Source organism: Phascolarctos cinereus, unplaced genomic scaffold (assembly GCF_003287225.1).
Source record: "Phascolarctos cinereus isolate Bilbo 61053 unplaced genomic scaffold, phaCin_HiC Scaffold_1;HRSCAF=81, whole genome shotgun sequence".
In the NCBI taxonomy this organism is placed as follows: Eukaryota; Metazoa; Chordata; class Mammalia; order Diprotodontia; family Phascolarctidae; genus Phascolarctos; species Phascolarctos cinereus.
In genome coordinates, this window is record NW_027555514.1 from 145,367,140 (window position 1) to 145,377,868 (window position 10,729).

A 10,729-nucleotide genomic window follows, 5' to 3' on the forward strand; every position below is an offset into this window, starting at 1 on the left:
AATTTTAAAACCAGACTATAATGTGAGACAGGTGGGTGGCACAGTGGCTAGAGCATGGGTCTGGAGTCAGGAAGACTCATTTGGCCTCTGAAATTTACTAGCTATGTGACCCTGTTGGCCTCAGTTTCCTCATCTGTAAAATGAGCTGGAGAAGGAAATGGCAAACCACTCTAGTATGTTTGCCAAGAAAACCTCAAAGTGGGACACAAGTAGTTGGACACAACTGAACAACAACAGGAGTAATGTGGCACTCCTGGGAAAGACTTCTTGAGATTCATCCACTGGGCAAAGCTCCTTCAGAGCAGGAGGTCGTGTACAAGTATACCCTATGCCATTATATATAACTATAATAATCTACAATTTTATATATAACTGTAATAATCTATAATTCAATTCGACTAGCTTGTTTGACCCTGGGCAAAGTCATTTAACCTATTTGCCTCAAGTTTCCTCATATGTAAGATGGGGATAATAATAGCACCTACCTCCCAGGGTTATATGGGAGGATCATGAGATAATAATTGTAAAGTGCTTAGCACTGTGCCTGGCACAGAGTAAGCACAATTTAAGTGGTAGTTTTTTATTATTATTATTATTATTATTATTATATGAGCTTTTATTATGCACAGCCACATGTGAGTCACTGTACTAGCCACCTCAGATACAAAGACAAAAAGCAAAGTAATCACTGCCTTCAAAGAGGCCTTCAAGCTAAAGAAGGATGACCACTTGTCAGGGATGTTGTAGGAAGGATATTTATTGAGGTAGCATTTGAACTAGATGGCCTCTGAGGTACTGTCCAACTCAGAGATTGTATTACTTGATACTGATTCTGTTGTAGACAATGACAAAGAATTTTTTTAAGGGCCTTTAAACAGTCTCCCCAAAAGCCCCAAACTATATGCCCATCACTGTCAGGTTCTGGGGAAGACAAAAGCTTAGAAAAGATGATTCCTGTTCTCATGGACCTTGTTAACAATGTAGTAAGAGATGAGTTAATGAACAGATAGATTATCACAATACATATCTGTCAAAATAAGATACCAGACACTGATGTCCTTTCTGTAACTAAACTGTCAAGCATTCAAACTCTGCTTCGGAGTTCGCAACTCCGATGGCTGGCCAGCCATGTTTGAATGCAAAATGTAAACTTGGAGAACTCACACATGGCAAGCATTGGTATGGTGGTCAGAAGAACCTATACGAGGCCACTCTCATGGTCTCTCTTAATAACTTTGGAATTGACTGTGTGACATGGGAAACGCTGGCACAGGACCACTCAGCATGGTGTGCCCACATCAGAGAAGGTGCTGTGCTCTATGAGCAAAGCAGAATTGAAACTGCTCAAAGGAAATGCAAGATGCAAAAATTTAGAGAATCCATCCCAAACGCTCACACTGACTATTTGTGCCCACCTGTGGTAGAGCATTCCGAGCTCCTATCAGTCTGATCATCTACAGTCGGACACACTGAAACTTGACTCTAGCATAGTGACGTCATTTTAGTCCTCCTCAAGAACCAAGGACAGCAACCAAACAACCAATCCATATCACCTGATAAGTGGATTTAGGAAGGAGAAGAAACTACTTCAAGTGAGAAAAGGGGAAAGAAAAAGGAAGATCATTACTAGTGGGGATCTTAAAAGATTTCACCAGAATTTGTGCTCTGTTCATGAGGGAAAGACGTATACTCCAGGCCAAAGGGACAGAATGGCTGAAAGCAAGGAGTGGAGGAACTGCTAGGTGTGTTTGAGCAGTACCTAGTATTTGCCTGCAAACAAATGCATCCTAAAGAGAGTGATATGAGATAAGGTTAGAAAGATCAAGCGGTGCCCAATTTGGAGTGTCTTTAATGTCAAGTCAGCAAGCATTTCTAAGCACCGACGATGTGCCAGGCCCTGTGCTAAATGCTAAAGAAAGGCAAAAACAGGACCTGAGGAAACAGTATGCTAACAGCAAGGTACAAAATACACAGGATAAAATGGAAATGATGCACTAGAATTAAGGGGGATTGAGAAAACCTTGTTGGTGATGGGACTTAAGCTAAGACTTAAGGGAAGCCAGGAGGTAGAGACAAGGAAGGAGAGAATTCCAGGTAAGGCCTAGAGTTGGGACTGTCTCAGGGGTGGGGAACCTGCGGCCTCGAGGCCACATGTGGCCCTCTAGGTCCTCAGGTGCAGTCCCTTGAATCCAAACTTCGCAAGATTTGTTCTGTTCTGGGTGAAGGTTCCCCACCCCTGGTAGTTCAAGAAACTGCAAGGAGTCTGTCACTGGCTCAAAGAATGCATAGAAAGGGATATGGTGTAGTAAAAAACAACCAAAACAACCACCCTAGAAAGGTAGGAAGCGGTCAGGTTATAAAAGGTGTTTAAAAGCCAGGCAGCATTTTATATTTGGTGAATAGGGGCATGAGATGGGCAGTCCTACACTTTAGGAAGATCAATTTGACATCTCGGTGGAAACTGAACCAGAATGGAAAGATACTTGAGTCGAAAAGGCCAACCGGAAGGATATTGCAGTATTGTCAGATATCAATTGTGATATTTCACATTTCACAAGGGCATTCTAAATTAAGGAATAGTATGAGTAAACGGCATAAAGGCAGGAAACTTAAGGTATATTGAGGGGATATCTAAGAAGAATCATTTGGAGAGTTCCCAAAAGGGAGGATACACTAGAGTTAATGTTGGAAAAGAGAAAAGATCATGAAGAAACTTGAATGTCAACATAAAGGTGGAGTTCTTAACTTTTTTGTGTGTCATGGACCCTTTTGACAGTCTGGTGAAGTTTATGGACCCTTCTTAGAATAATGTTTTTAAACACATAACGTAAAATATTTATGATTACAAAGAAAACCAATTGCATTGAAATGCAGTTATTAGGTTATTTTTAAAAACAAGTTCACAGACACCAGGTTAGAAACCCCTGACCGAAAAGATCTGGACTTCATTCAGTGGGAAGAGAGGATGTCTAAAGATTGATATTTAGCTTAGAAAGGATGGTGGTAATCATATGCAGCAACATGACAAGTTCATAGCTCCACCTTTAGTATATAATGTCCCCCATGGAGAGGAAGGCATGAGGGTAGAGAACTTCATCACTTATGTCTAGTACATGGACAGACATCTTACTTGTACTGGAATGATCTTGAGGAATACAAGGATCCCAAGGAAGCTGGTACTTCCTAAGTTCAGCTTATATTTGCCCCAAAGCCTCATCTCAATTAGGTCTAAGCCTATCATATAAATTACATCTCCCTGCTTATGGACTATCCTATTTATGAAGAAATTGCACTTGCCTAAGGATATATTAATACCCTCTCTTGCTTGTGGGCCTTTCATAAGGGATTTCTTTGCTCACACTGAAGCAAAGATGTGTCTCTGGTCACACTAAAGGGCTCAAAACCTCTTTCTGAATCTCTACTCACCTCCATCATAAATCACATCAGACAAGATTTTCTTTGTTTATATTTGGAGGCAGCATATTAATGATGGGGGGGGGGGCAGGAAAGGAAGGGAATACCAGATCAGAAGCTAATCCACATAAACCAACACTAGCTGTTTATGGCCAAGTAGGAGCCTGTGATCAGAACTTTGTCTCTCCTGTCACTTTCTCCTCTAACCTACCAGGAAGCGGAATGTGGCCAATGATAAGGGTGGGGGAGGGGGTCACCATGTTATGGCCATAGTCTACCAGAGTTCCAAAGAAGGGGCAGGGGACCAAGCATGTAGGAGTCATTGTCCCCTCAACTATGGCTTTTATCCTGCTAGAGTGACACAAACCAACAAGATGGGAAATTAACTCTTCCTCTACACAAAATTCCATCTACCACAAAAAAAGCTAAATTCAAAAAGTGGCCACTGAACTGATGAATCCTGGGGTACAGTCTATTGTCCATTTAAGGCGTAGAACACCTCCGTAGTCATGCAATACAGGTAAGCAGCATTGGAGGCCATATGTGATTCATTTGTTCCAGCAATATGTCTGTCTACTTGTTGGTCCTAGACAAGGATCTCACATTAGCCTACCAATGGTTAAGTTAACGTTTATAGATGTTAAGTTAATGTTTACAGATAGCACTGTTTATTCACTCTTCTACCACACCACCATCTCCACAGATGCAGAAGAGGGCCACACAGTGGTAAGGGGCATTTTGTAGTTTTCTTCATTTTATGGATTGCCATCATAGCCAAAAAATCAATAACTAAATGGTTAGCCTATGGATGAAGAGCATTCTCACACTTGGCTGGGCTTCCACTCAGAAAGCAGACATACTGTATTGAACTTATACTCAAACCATCCGCTTCACTGGTATTACCTTCAAGAACTTAAGGTCATCTTCTTAACCCAATGAGGCATCAGGGGAGTACTTTGTGGAGAAAGAAAGAGCTATTAGATTTTCAAGGAAAAAGGTTTAAATAATCAAACTAGTATTTTTATTCATTCAACAAATATGCATTTTTGCCCCCTTATGTGCAAAGCCCCATGGGAGGCAGTTAGGTGGCATAGTGGTTAGAGTGCTGGGCCTGGAGTAAAGAAGACCTGAGTTTAAATCTGGCCTTAGATACTTATTAGCTGCATGACCCTGGGCAAGTCACTTAATCCTGTTTGCCTCAGTTTCCTCATGTGCAAAATGAACTGGAGAAGTAAATGGCAAACTACTCCAGTATATTTGCCAAGAAAACACCAAATGAGGTTACAAAGAGTTGAACATAACTGAACAACAACATGGTAATAATAATTATACTACTATTAATAATGTCAATAATAATTGATATAGCTCTTTAAGGTTTGCAAAGCATTCTAAATTTGATCCTTGAAAAAGCCTTGTGAAGTAGGTGCCATTATTATCCCCATTTTAACCCCTGGGAGAGGCTAATTTACTTGCCCAAGGTCATACCGCTATTAAGTATCTGAGGCAGGATTTGAACTCAGGTCTTCCTAACTCTATCCAGTCATGTTATCTAGTGTGCCATCTAGAAGTTTCAGGGATGAATAAGACAGGATTTCTACCCTCAGGAATCTTACATGTAGCAAGCTTATAAACACTGTAAGCCTTAAGACACAAATAATGAGAAAATGTGATAAAGGTTATCTGAAAAGCATAATATGGATGCTCAGGGCAGAGAAAGGTCACTTTTGGCAAGATGAAGAATCTGAAATAGCTTCATGAAGTACATAGCATTTAAGCTGAGCCTTTATGATGGAAAGGATTTTAGCAGTTGTGTTTGTGTATGAATGCTCTCTTTTTCCTTTCCTAGTATGGATGTTAGGGATATTTGGGATACCACCAAATGTTAGAATATATTTAATATAGACAGGAGAGAGTGATTCCCACTCCCTGCCATTTTAAAGGAAAAATGCTATGCACCTGGAAAGATAGCCCTAATTTAGTACTTTGTTCATTAGGCAGCAAATGAAGATCTCCACTAAAATCCTACTCTGATGCCTCATATTGGCACAAAAGTGATTCTGGTTTCTTGAAGACAATGGCTACAGACAGCAACCTCTGGCAGATCTTGGCCAAGCTGAAAAGTCTGCAAGTACTGACCCAATGAAAGACTCTTTAGGACCAGCTTAGTTAGCTAAATTGGGAAAGGCTCAAGATCAGATTTGCCAAAGGGTGATGAATTGTTCTAAAACATCTCTCAAACACCATCTGTGAAACTGAAGAGGAGTTGTGATGTGTTTCCATGGACAAAGTACCCATACTGATGAAATTATAGAACTATTGAAGAAGTATATCCACTGACGTTTTGAGGAGAGTGACAGAAAAAGGTCCATGATTTAGGAGGGCTAATTTAGCAGGTGGGAAGGGGGTGAGGGAGAGACAGAGAGGGAAGGAAAGAGAAAGAACAGAGGAAGGAAAGAGAGAGGAAGAAAGGGAGGAGAGATGGGGAGTGGAGAAAGAAAAGGAGGAAGGAGAGAGAGGGAGGGAGGGGGGAGGAAGAAAGAGAGAAGAAGGGGAGAGAGAGGGAGGGAGAGAGAGAGAGAAAAAGAGAGAGAGAGAGAGAGAGAGAGAGAGAGAGAGAGAAGAGAGAGAGAGAGAGAGAGAGAGAGATTCATGTGTGAAATTATACAGTAAACACAAACCAGGGGCAATAAAAAGAGGAAGATAGGTGTGAGAAATTATGCTCCCAAAACAATGAGCAGAGCTTAGCAACCTAAAGCTTATGCTAAGAGACATGGAGAAGTAAAAGGTGACCGATTTAAGAGCCTCTTTACTGGGAGAATGATGTTACTATTAATAGAGATTAGGGAGGTCAGGAGGAGGAACTGATCTGAGAAATAAAGGGGAGAAAATTATGAATTTTGTTTTAGACATATTGGAATTGATAGCAAGGTTTGGGAGGTAGAGAATAGAAGCAGCAAATGCACATGCCAGTTGAAGGAGTTTAGAAATTAAAGTTCCATGAGGACAGAGGTTATCTTTTTCTGTAAGGAAGAATAGGGAATAGTGGAGTTACATCTAGGATGGTTAGATAAGCTCTTAAATGAGATCCTGTATAGTCAAAATTACCCTTAAATCACCCACAGAGTAGGACAGTACCTTTAAATAAGTGTAGCTAGAAAGAGCCTAGGCCTATTTAAAGGAAGGTAGTTTGTATCAGAGAGCAGATGGAGCTGAGATGGTTACTATGGAAACATTTGGATGAAAATTTCATTTTTCCCTCTACCCAGTGAAAATATTGATTGAAGGTTTAGGGGGAACAATCAGAATTCCTGTTTAAATATAAGATAACAAAAACACATAAAGCCAGGTGTCACAGAGTACACCTGTAATCCCTGTTGCTAGGGAGGCTAAGACTGAGAAGTAGTGGTAGCGTTCAGTCTTTTTCAGTTCCGTCAAACTCTTTGTGACCCCATTTGGGGTTTTCTTGGCAAAGATATTGTACTGGTTTGCCATTTCTTCTCCAGCTCATTTTATAGATAAGGAAACTGAGGCAAACAAGGTTAAGTGACTTGCCCAGGGCACGTACTAGTAAGTATATGAGGCTAGATTTGAACCCAGGAAGAGAAAGCTTCCTGAAAACCTAGAAAGACTTCTATGGTCTGATGCTGAGTGAAGTGAGCAGAACCAGGAGAACGTTGTACACAGTAACAGCCACATTGTGAGATGACTAATAGTGATAGATTTAATCCTCCTCAGCAATACAAGGATCTAAGACGTCTCCAAACGCCTCATGATGGAAAATGCTATCTACATCCAAAGAAAGAACTATGGAGTTTGAAAGAGGATCGAAGCATACGATTTGCTATTTTTTTCTTCTGTTGTGTTTTCTTTCCTCTTTCTGGTGGTTCCTCCTATTAGTTCTAATTCTTACTTATAAGTCATTAATGTTACATATATATGTGTGTGTGTGTGTGTGTGTATATATATATATATATATATATATATATATATATATATATATATATGTATGTATGTATAGCCTATATCAGATTGCACACCATCTTGGGGAGGGAGGGGGAGAAAAATTTAAAATTCAAAAGCTTATGGAAGTGATTGTTGATAATTCAAAATAAATTAATTTTAAAAAAAGAGAGAGAAAAGTCTTGCTGACTCTAGGCTGGCACTCTATCCACTCTAGCATTTATATACCATTTAAAGTTTGCAACATGTTTTACTTATATATATATATGTCATCTCATTTAGTTCTTGCAGCAATCCTGTGGGGTAGGTGCTATTGTTATCCCCATTTTGCAGATGAGGAAATTAAGATGATGAGGATGATGGAGTGACTTGCCCAGGATCTCACAACTAGGAAGTATATGAGGCAACATTCAAACTCAGGTCTTGCTGCCTCCAGCACTCTATCTGTTCCACCTAGCTGTATCATTTGACTCTGGGAGTTCTAAGATGCAATAGGGATATGTCCAGCATCATTCTGTTAAGCCCCCTAGTAGCAAAGTGGAACGTCATGAGGCTGCCTCAGGAGGGGTAAACTGTCCCAGGCTGGAACAATCAAGCAGATAAAAGTTCTGTAGGGGATCAAGATTGGGATGGGCCTAGGAGCTAGCTGCCAATCCAGCTTCCAGGTTGAGAAGAAGTCTCAGGTTCAAAACAAAAATGAAAAACAGGGAAATACTCAACTGCTGGGAAAGTGGATGATTTGGTGTCGGGGAAGGGAAGAAAACTCTTGAAAGGGCTTCATACATTAAGTGTGATTCTGTTAGAGGGTGTTCACACCACCATATAACTGTTTTTTCCTTCTGCTTCCCCAAGAGGCAAGAGAGGATGTGAGGAAGTTAAAGGATACATAGATAGCAATGACCACCTATTAGGAATGGCAGGAAGACTAATTAGGGCTGTTCCTTTCTTTAGCTCTACCCACCTAAGCCCATGTACAAGACAGACTACCTGTGGGTTTGCATAAGAGGAGATCATGCTCAGCAACAGAAAAACAGAAAAACCTTTGGGCACATGCTCATCATAGGTAGGTGTGATCCACACTCCTTAAATGGTTATTCCTCTCTCTCTTCAGTTGTTATTGTTATTGTTTAGCTGAATCCATTTAAGTTAAGATGTGAGTATCCTGTGACTCAATTGTCTTCAAAGATCAGCTCTAAACCTGGGGCCTGGAGACCTGGACTTGAGCCTCATGCTATCTGTGTGTCAATCATTTTGCAACTAAGCTTCGGTTTCCTTCTTTTTAAAATGAGATCTTTACCTATCATACAGTGTGGTTGTTGTGAAGATGCTTTGTTAACTGTGCCATAGAAATGAGTATAATTATTTCTTTGTGATGTTTGTAAAGTGCTTCCTAAACTTTAAACCATTAGTTATTATTGATAAATACTATTATTTGTTGCAATTACTAATACTTACAATCTATAACCAAGTATTAATATTACACACTATATTATACAATAAACAAATAAGACAGTCTTAATAAAAACTGTTAATATTAGTTAATAATTATATTAGCCATAATGTAATTACTAGCTATTATTAACTCATAATTGTTGGTTATCTATTGACTAATAATATGTACTATACAATATGATAGCTATTATCTCTTCCCTCTCCTACTCTAGGGCCTTACACTAGTTGGCAGTCATTTGTTGAAGGAATGACACAGGAATAGAATAAATTCCTAATGGGCAGGATTCACGTTTTATACATAATTACAGCCTTCTCCCCTTGAGTAACCTGTAGTAGGTACTCCATCAAAGTGAACTGGAGTTGTAGCACATGTGCACATGGGCATACTACTTACAGGTGAACCCTTCTAGCTATCTCTTCTTCATCCAGTGAAACTTCCAGTTCAGACACTCACATCTAGAGCTGGAAAAGGGAACTAAGAGGCTATATCAAGTCTAATCTCCTTGTTTTACATCTGAGAAAACTGAGGCCTAGAAGAATTAAGACAAGGTTATATAGGTAGTAAATGTCAGGGGTAGGATACTGGAGTGGTTTGCCATTTCCTTCTCCAGCTCCTTTTATAAATGAAGAAACTGAGGCAAAGATAGTTAAGTAACTTGCCTAGGATCACAGAGCTACTAAGTGTCTGAGTGTGGATTTGAACTTGGGTCTTCCTGACTCTATCTACTGTGCCATCTAGCAGCAACAGCAGCAGCAGCAGCACTCCTTGGTGAGATATAAACCAGGCCCAGGTATTCCAAAGACTTTTTCTACTTTGATGTCCACTCTTCTATGGTTCTGCTTCTCATTCCAGGTCCAAGTTCAGGCAGGAAGGATGCTGGGTGAGCCCCCGAAAGTCCAGAGTAGTTATCACAATTCCTAAAACAGTGTTACCATACACTAGGCATTCAATAAATGAAAGTTAAATTCGATGTGGCACAGACATTTTTTTAAAAATAGTGGTGCCGAGAATAAAGTATAGAATTAGGACAGTCTTCCTGACCTCAGGAGAGATCACAAGCAATGTATGAGATTTTCATAGGAATTGATATCTGTATAATTACTATACTGTGAGTTCAATGAGAGTGGGAGCTCTTCTTTATTCATTTTTGTATACCCCTTGGCACACAGTAGTTACTTTATATTTGTCAAATGAATCCATTGCCATGGCTACAAATTCTAGTTCACAAATGAAAGATTAGGGCAGCTAGGTCAGGCAGTAGATAGAGCACCAGCCCTGAAGTCAGGAGGACCTGAGGTCAAATCCGGCCTCAGACCAAACACTTGACACTTACTAGCTGTGTGACCCTGGTAAAGTCACTTAACCCCAATTGCCTAAAAACAAACAAAAAAACACAAATTAAAGATTAGTGAGGGGAAACAATCAGCGTGTTCCCACCAGTGGCACCAAAAATAATAGGGTTGAGTTTACAATTTCATCAGTCCAAAGTTTACTATCCCTTCCTTCTTTCTAAGATTGCCTTCCCCTAACGTTGTGGGAATCTTCTATGTACATAGTTATTTGCATATTTGCGCTCCTGTTAGAACGTAAACTCTTTGAGGACAGGGATAGAGTTGTATAGTGTTTTCTCTTTTGTTTTCTGCCTTTATACCCCAAGAGCTCAATAAACTGCTTTCTGAAAAGTAAATGCTTAATACATGCTTGTAAACTAGGACTCCTTGTACAAATGCTCCGGGCGGGGAGTCTACAAAGAAAATAAACAGGCGGTCGCTGCCCTTCCGACTTCGGGAACCTTCGGTGAGGCTTCAGTGCCTGGCCGGGCCGGAGTCAGGGACGGACTGTGCCTGTACGTACAACGATGGGGGACAGGAGAGAGCGTCGCACCCAGAGGGCAATGGCCCG